We start from the raw sequence: 8528 nt of genomic DNA, 5'->3' as shown, positions 1-8528 counted from the left end.
AGAATCCCCAAATCATCCCGTGCAGAGGTGGATGGAGAATTCCCAAATCATCCCATGCGCAGGTGGATGGAGAATCCCAAAATCATCCCATAGAGGAGGTGGATGAAAAATCCCAAACCATCCCATGCAGGATGCTCCATCTGGTCTCATTCTGAGGGATTTTGGAAGGGGATGAGCATCCTGCCCCCTGACATCTCCACTGAGCCATATTATTGGGCTGGGATTAAACAGAAACCCCTTTACAGGTGTCAGTGCTGTAAAAATAAATCGGTACCAGAGCTGGCGTGGTGAGAAGGAGGCAGGAGCCTGCAGCTCTGGCTGCACTCGTAATCCAGGGGGAAATGAGTGTGTGAATAATGAATGGGCACTGGAAAAATAAAACACATTATTGTGGAGAAGATAAGTCTATTAAAGTCTTGCTGCAGAGCCTGCCTGATGGATTATGGAGTTCTCTGCCTCTGGCTGCAGCTCTTCCCTGTGCTGGGCTGGGTGAGATCCACCCAGAGCTTCCCATGGGCTGTCCCTGCATCCCAGCTCACCTGGATGGACATTCCTGGCCTCTTTTCCTGCTCCCCATAAGTGCCCTGCAGTGGCTTTTAGTGAGCTCAAGGGAATCCCCCGTGGGATGGCGGGGCTACCTAAAAACAGAGGCCAGGCAGAATTAAGGGAATAAAAAGCAATTTATTTATATTTCTGGAAGGTCCTTCAGGTACATTTAGGGCAGCTGAAGTCCCCCAGGGGCTACACACAAAATGGATGTGGGGTCACGGGTTTTTATACTTTTACAATTTTGGTCCATTTCCATATTGGGGGTTAATCTTCCAATTACAGCTTCAGGTTATGAAGTCATTACACCAAGTTTGCTCCCCCCATCTCACTTTTATTTACATTTCTCAGGGTCTGAGGCAGTGAGGTGTCCTTGATTCCCAGGCCTGGACAGGAATTGTGTCTAACCAAAATGGGAGAACAGGACCTCACACTGAATATGGAGTTTAGAGTTACACACTAAAGAACTGCAGGATTACAACGATATGAAAATATAACAGCTAAAATCCCAAGGGATCAGTGGGAGCTGGGTGAATTTGGGAGCACAGCACGCTCAGTCCCTGAGTCCTGCTGGGGCTTCCAGGCTCTGCCCCCACCCCTGAGTGGGGACAGTGCTGCACCAGGATTATCCTGGAGGGAAAAGCTTCCTGCTTGCCAAATCCAGAGTTTCCATGCTCAGCCGCAGGAGGAGATGGGCTGCCAAAGCTTGGCCATCATCCCAGCATCTCCAGGTGCTGACAATCTCTTCTTCCCTCTCCTTGCACCACCTGAACCACCCTGAGATGGCTGGAACCCAGCAGGACGTGGTGATCAGGGGTCCTGTGGGGTCTTCAGGCCTTCATCGCCCTCCTCTGCCAACACCTGGGCAGGGAATCCCCCACTCCTGTCCCTTGGGATGCCACCTCAGGTGCTGTGTCCCGCTCTCCTCCCAGAGGTCTTGGAAGCTCTGGTCCTTCCCCATCACCCCTGGCTGTGCTGGCAGAGGGGGAAACACCTCTGGCCATCCCTCCTGGCCGTGAGTTTTGCTGTCAGTGCTGCTCGGGGGGATAAAGGCACCTCCTCACTCACCATCTGGGCCATCCTCGAGCTCCAAAACGGCCCCCCCTGAGCAGGTGGGCAGCACAAGCCGCTTCTCCACTCCCTCAACCCCAAAGCAGCAGCAGCAGCCAAGGCTCCCCTGTGCCAGGACCTCGTGGGACACACATGTGGGCAGCGATGGGGTCACACTGCTGTCCCAAGCTCAGCCCCACAGCACTGTGCTGCCCTAATTAGAAACACCCAGATTAATCAGTGCACTGCAGCTCTGAGAAGAGCCTGTGTTGTTCTGCACTGACCTGAAAGGATTTGTCAGCGGTCACTGCAGCCGTGGTGGGGGACGGTGTCTGCTCCCATTCCAGCTTTCCCTCTGCTCTGGGCTTGGGTTCCCTGGCTTTTTTCCTTTATTTTCCTCAAAGAAAAAGCAGTTTTGTTTGTGTTTCTCCTTCAGCAGCAGGAAATTTCCAAAGGACAGTCACTTCCAGTCAAAGTCTGTCCTTTCTGAACAGACTGGTGAGGTTTGGGGAGGTTCTCCCTGTTTCTTTTTGAACTTCTCTGGGATGAGACTTGGCCAAGGTGGAAATGGGGTGTGGGGTCAGCAACCTCAGCTGTGTGCAGGGACAGATGTGAGGGGACAAACTGCTGTGTGATCACTGCCTGGCAGCCAGATTCCTGCCTTGTGACAGATCCAGGGAAGGCTTCGGGGTCTTCCTCCCTCCACTCCAGCCTGGAGCTGTGGCAGCTCAGGCTGTGCTGAGTTTATCACCCCAAACAGGACAGGCAGGCTCTTTTTGTTTTCAGCTGAGCCTCAGTCCTGAGCTTTGATGGGGACACAGGGAGGACAGGTGGGGATCAGTCTTTTCCCCCAGGTAACAAGAGGAAATGGCCTCAAGTTGCTCCAGAGGGGGATTAGGTTGGACATTAGGGAAAATATCTTCATAAAAGGGTTACCAAGCTCTGGCACCGCTGCTCAGAGCAGTGGTGGAGTCACCATCCCTGCAGGGATTTCAAAGCAGCGTGGATGTGGCACTTGGGGACATGTCTGTGGTGGCCTTGGCCGTGCTAACATTGAACTCATGACCTTGGAGGGCTTTTCCAACCTAAATGACCCCCTAATTCCATGCCCACGGTGCCAATCCTCCCACGAGGAAAAGCACCACAGGCTATCCCTGTTTCTTCTTCCTGTCCTCCTCCAGGCACACACCAAGTCCATCTGTCACTCCCTGGAAAGGGTGAGCAGGGCACAGACCAACCCTGAGCAGAGGTGGGACCTCAGCTGGAGCCTGGGATTGTCCCATCCTGCAGTGGGAAATTACCCCACTGTCACTGTCCCTGCTGAAAGGCAACAAAAAAAGGAGGGATTTACTTTGGGATGCTCGTGGAACCTTCAGCCACGGGCAAGATGGCATTTTGGGGCATGTGAGAGCTGCTGGGCATCATTTCCTCGCTCAGATCTGCACCGAAGGAGCTCAGGGATGTTAATTCAAAGCAGTCTGTGGCGCCACACCCCATCCCAGGTTTGCTTTGTCCCAAAGCCACGCTCACAGTCTCCAGGGCAAAGCTGCAGCTCTTCCTTTTCCTTTTCCTTCTCCTCCCTGTGCTTCCACCCTCGGGGAAGGTTCCTGCAGCAGAGAGGCAGCCCCAGCCCCGGGCTGATGTCTCAAGAAGGAGCTCGATGCCTGTTGTGGGATTTGGGGAATTGCAGGGGGGAGCAGCAGCAGCTGGGAATGTTGGGGGGTAAAATAACATCAATAATGGAGAGAGCACGAAGGGAACCAGCCAGGGCTGCCCTTCAGCTCGCTGATTTAGGATTCACTTTGAAAACAGATTCCCCTGCAGGGGAAACACGTGCGTGCCCCGCCTGCAGGAGGAGAGGGAAGGGAAGGGAAGGGAAGGGAAGGAAGCGGGAAGGGAAGGGAAGGGAAGGGAAGGGAAGGGAAGGGAAGGGAAGGGAAGGGAAGGGAAGGGAAGGGAAGGGAAGGGAAGGGAAGGGAAGGGAAGGATTGCAGGAGCAAAGCAGAGTCAAATCCCTTTGGGAAAGGAGCTGGGCCGGCAATTCCCACTCCATCAGTGGAGTGTGAGTGGCCAGGCTTTGGCTCCGGGAAGGGGAGGGGAGAGGCTGATCCTCAGCGCAGGAATCCAAGCACATCCCTCTGGGAAGAGCTTCAAAGGCTCTCCTGCCTCGAACACCTTTCCTGCTTGTAGCCTCTGCTTTGCCTTTTCATTTTTCAAACACCGCCCAATCACGCTAATTAAAACATTCTGGGATAATTCTTCCTGGCTTCCATCGAATTGAAATCAGCTTTTATCAGCATTCTGCCGTGGCTGTGGTAGTTGGTCAGGTCCTGGTACTCCTTCCCCAGCCGCTTTCTCCTCCCCAAAGGTGACACGACGGGATGACGCTGTTTGGAGCTGCCCTTTGCAGCCAAAATTGATCATTTTGCCCTTTGATCCTGCTCTCTTCTTGCCTGCCCTCCCCTTGTGCCAGCAGGAGACATGAGGGATGCTAAGGATGGGTCAGGACAGGCACACATGTGGATTTTTCTCCCCAAAAACCATCTCCTGGAGCACACAGGAGCTCACACACCCTCCTGCTTCATCCTCGTGGAGGCTGGGGGAGAAGGAAGGGCTCAGGTCCATCAGACATGGGATGGGAGGCTGCATCCCTCTCCCTCATCTCTCACAGGGGGGAAAGTGGATGTTTAATCCCAGATTTCTGTGGCTGGAGAGCTGAGAAGGTTTGGGGGTTACTACAGGAATCACTCCAGATTTTGGCCCTCATGTTTGGGGTAAAAATCCCCCCTCCGACACCACAGGGAAAGCGGAGGCGGCAGTGGAAGAGGCTTCAGGACGTTTTTGGCATTTACTGATATTTCCCGGGGGAAATTCCTGCTGTAGAGCCGAGCCACCCCTCCCTCCCTCCTGTCCCCGCTGTCCCTTCGCTGCTGGCCGTGATGGATGCCCGGTGTCGCCCCGGGCCAGGTCAGGGCTCCTCGCCCCCAGCGCCCGCCGGGCTGCGGGGGAAGAGTCACCCACACCAGCGGCACGGTCATTAATCCTAATTAGACGTGCCAGGGCTCGTCTCGGCTGTCAAAGCCAGGTCCCGCCGGGCTGAGCCCCTGCGTGCCCAGGGAAGGGGCAGGAAGAAGGCAGAAAGGATGGAAATTTAGGGAGAGGAGGAGTGCAGACACCTGGTTTTTCAAGAGCACAGAAACTGGAGCCTGCCCTTGCTGTCGCCCTCTCCCTTCCCGTCCCAATCTCCCCCTTCACAGCCTGATGCAAAGCCCCCGAAAGGACCAGAAGGCAGCAGCACCACCCCAGGATTAACACTATCCCGAATGTCTTTTCTCTTTTCCCAGCAATTATTTGCATTGAAAATCTCAGAGATTTTTGCCTCTGGCTAACGCAGCTCCTCATCCCTGCGCTTCTTCTGAAAGCATTCCCAAAATATTCGGGTGTTGGGGAGAGGAGGGGGTTTCCCAGCTGTCTGGCCATTTAGAAGAGCAAAAAAAATGATCAAATTCCAGCAGCTGCTCAGTGCAGGGGCCTTTGCTGCTGCATTAGCTGGATCAGCTTGGAAAATGTATCCTTCAATCAGTTTAAGCCCCTAGGCTTGATGTAATTTTGCTGCTGCCTTCTCTCCGAGGTGCTTTCACGGCTGCTATCTCTGAGTATTTACAGCAAAGTGAGGAGAGACGTGGCTCGGTTTGTCCCCACCACGGGTGGCAGCTCCAGGGTTGGCACAGCGAGGTTTTGCTCCTGCTCTGACCCCAGCGAGGAGCATCTTTCAGCACCCTCAAAACCCCCAGCCTGGGCAGGAAGCGGCCCTTAAATCCTCCCATCCCAGGTTTTTCCTCCTGGGAGCTGAATTTGCTGTGGGTGCAGCTCCTCCTGGATCGGCGAGGGTGCTCTCTGATTTTTGCCACGCTTCCATCCAGGTTTTCGGGAGGAAAAGCCTCCCTGGAAGTGAGGGAAGCTGCAAATCAAGCGGTGGTGCTGCACATGCCGAGAGCTCCGCGCTTTCCTTCAGCCTGGAGCTCGGTTTTAAATCGGGTGCTGAGCAAGAGCCAGGCTTAGACGTGAGCTTAATCCCAACTCCGCCGGACTAAAGGACGCTGCTTCAAGTTCAGCACGAGTTTAAAGCGCTCTGCGAGCCGAATCCCGCAGCGAGAGCTTTAAATGGGGCTAATTGCGCATTGTGTGCGATGGGCGAGCCCTCGCCTCCAAAATCACCGCCCGTGAATTCTTGGGAAGGCTCTGCAGCAGCTGCACACCACTTTATCCATCCCTTTTTCTATCCAGTGAGCAGAATTCCAGCCCGCCGTGTGAATCCAGCTGGAAGCACCGCTGGTGTTGACAGGGATTTATTAGAGCAGCACGGGGCTGTGTTTTAGGTACCTGGGGTAAATCCCGGTGGGATTTACCAAAACTCACAGGGGACCAGAGCAGCGAGAGGAGAAATGATGAGAACCCTCGCCGTGGCCTGCAGTGCTCCCTGCTTGTCCTGCATCCTGAAAATGGGAGATCTCTGCATCATTTCTGCTGCCCTGCGTCTCCCCCTCCATCCAGGGGATCCCTGCTGTCCCTGCTCCTGGCAGGGGCACTGTCCTGGCTCTCCTCCGTCACTTCTGGTGCTCCTGGGCTGCTCAGGGTGGCACCTCCAGTGGTGCCTCGTGTCCCAGTGCTGCAGGGTCACCTGGGGGTGCTGAGCAGGAGGGATGTGACAAAAGCAAAGTGTCCCCAGCAGGGGCTGCAGTGACAGCCCAAGTTGGGACTCCTGGGGACATTCATCCTCCCTGAACCCCTTGAAATAGCTGATCCCAGATCCCAGGGCCTTCAACTCCATCCAGCTTCTCTTCCCTTGGGTGAAATCCCTCCTAAACCCACCCTGCACCCATGCAAGACCCTGTAAATATTTTTTATCCCCTATTTTTTTATCCCACCTTGCAGATAATTCAAATTCACCCGCATGGCCTTAGAACTACCACGACCTTCCCCTGCAGCTGCCCGTGGCCTTTGACATGTCCCTCCTGCAGTCACTTTGAAATAGCCTGGATGGATGCAAATGCTCCAGATTTGGGTGGCAGGGACAAAAACTTGTCCTGGAATTTTGCAGCTGCCCTTTCACCTCATCCACGGAAGGCACCACGAGGGATGCACCCCAACTGATGTTGTTTTCTGGGACAAAGCCCATTTGGCCATCCCTCTGTCCATCCCTCTGTCCCTCACATCTCAATTTAGCCAAGGCTGAGCCAGGGCCATTTGCTGCCTGGACCACGCAGATGAAGGTAAAGTTGTTAATGTGGTAAATGAAATTCATTAATCAAGGGGAAGAGAAGATCCTGAAGGGAAGGGCTCTCATCCATCCACTCCCTGCCACCTCTAATGGAGCTTTTGTTCGCCTGCTTCTTCATCTCACGGATGCAGAAATTCCAGCACTGAGCCGAGTTGGAAATTCCAGCAGGAGGAAGCCCAAAATCCTTCTCCCCACCTCCCTTTGCATCCTCCAGGCTGGGGAGGTTGCTAAGTGACAGCATTTCTGCTCTCACTAACTCACGGTGAGAACCTGAGTGCTTAAAAGCAAAAATAATTTTAAAAAAGGTGATTTAGGGACCTGATAACGCCTGGGTTTGGGGGGCTCTCTGTTCTGGGAGGAATGGGGGGTATTCCACGCAGGAATTTGGAGGGGATGGCTGGAAATTCCACCTTGCCTGCAGAGCTGGAGCTGCTCAGATCCACGGGCATCCTTGGGGTTTTCAGCCCAGTTTCAGCCTGAGGGATGCCGTGCCTCAGTTTCCCTGTCTGTGTGGGGAAGCTCAGGTCTGTAAGGACAGCCAGGTGCCACACCTGGATGGCCAGGACCGTGGATCCTGGGTCAGGTGTGATGCTGAAGGACTGCTCCCAATTTTACTGGCTGTGACCAAGGAGCCAGTAAATTTCACCTTTCTTTGCAATCTCACCTCTCTTTATCCAGGCAAATTCCCGAATTGTTTGGGTGGATCCTGAGTCCCTGGATCCCACCCAGCAGCAGAGCTAGGTGCAATCAGCCCAGCCCTTCCCCTCTCCCACCTGCCAGGCAGCTCCATTTGTATTTTTTATCCCGCTGTTGTTGGGATTGCTGCTCTGCGATCCCATTTAAAGTCATTGATTTACCACCGAGCCCTCAATAAGCAACTTGGAGCAATTGATGCTGTTATCTCGCTGTGGATCACGTGCTGCTGGCAGGGAGAGGGGGAAAAGGGGGAAAGGAGAGGGAAAAGAAGGAAGAGAAACAGCTGAAGCTCCCCACAGCCAGCCTGGATCCATCCCTCCCTCCACTCCACATCTCTGGAAGGTTGGAGGGTGTTTGAGTGCTGTGGTCCAGGAGCAGGGAGATGCTCCTGGCTCCTTTTATTGGGATTTATCCTGGATTTGCCAGCACAAAGGGCCTGCAAGACAGGGAAGATCCAAGGCAGGCCCTGAGGGTCAGAATTTGGGAATAAACTGGATTTTCCCACCACAGATTGGACACGAGCACGATGACAGCCACGGTCACTTGTGGGAAGTGTGACACAGCCCCAGCAGCAGTGCTGGGAGCTCTTTATCAGCTTAGCTTCAAAAGTTTCTCCTCTCTCTGCTCAGGTTTGCCACCTTCCCTCCAGGCTGTGTCTTCTGCTCCATCCTTGGAAAAACACCTTTTTGGGGGAGGGGGGGGAAAGGAAAATGAAATCCCAACCTGATTAGAGGGAAATCTCTGCATCAGTGAGCTCAGAAACAAAACCTCCCCCAGCTCCATCAGGCAAAAAACAATTTCCAGGATCGAGGGGAAGGATAAAACATCCCAGCACTGTCGTTTTTAGCAATAAATTTACAGTACCTTCAGAGTTCACCTGGAAAAGAGCTCAGGTCTTCAGAGTGCCTCAAAAAGCACAACTAAAGGGGGTTTTGGGGGCATCTGTGTCTTTCCA

This window comes from Motacilla alba, chromosome 19 (assembly GCF_015832195.1).
Source record: "Motacilla alba alba isolate MOTALB_02 chromosome 19, Motacilla_alba_V1.0_pri, whole genome shotgun sequence".
In the NCBI taxonomy this organism is placed as follows: Eukaryota; Metazoa; Chordata; class Aves; order Passeriformes; family Motacillidae; genus Motacilla; species Motacilla alba.
The sequence above is the reverse complement of the archived record's forward strand: the minus strand, read 5'-3'. Positions refer to the sequence as shown.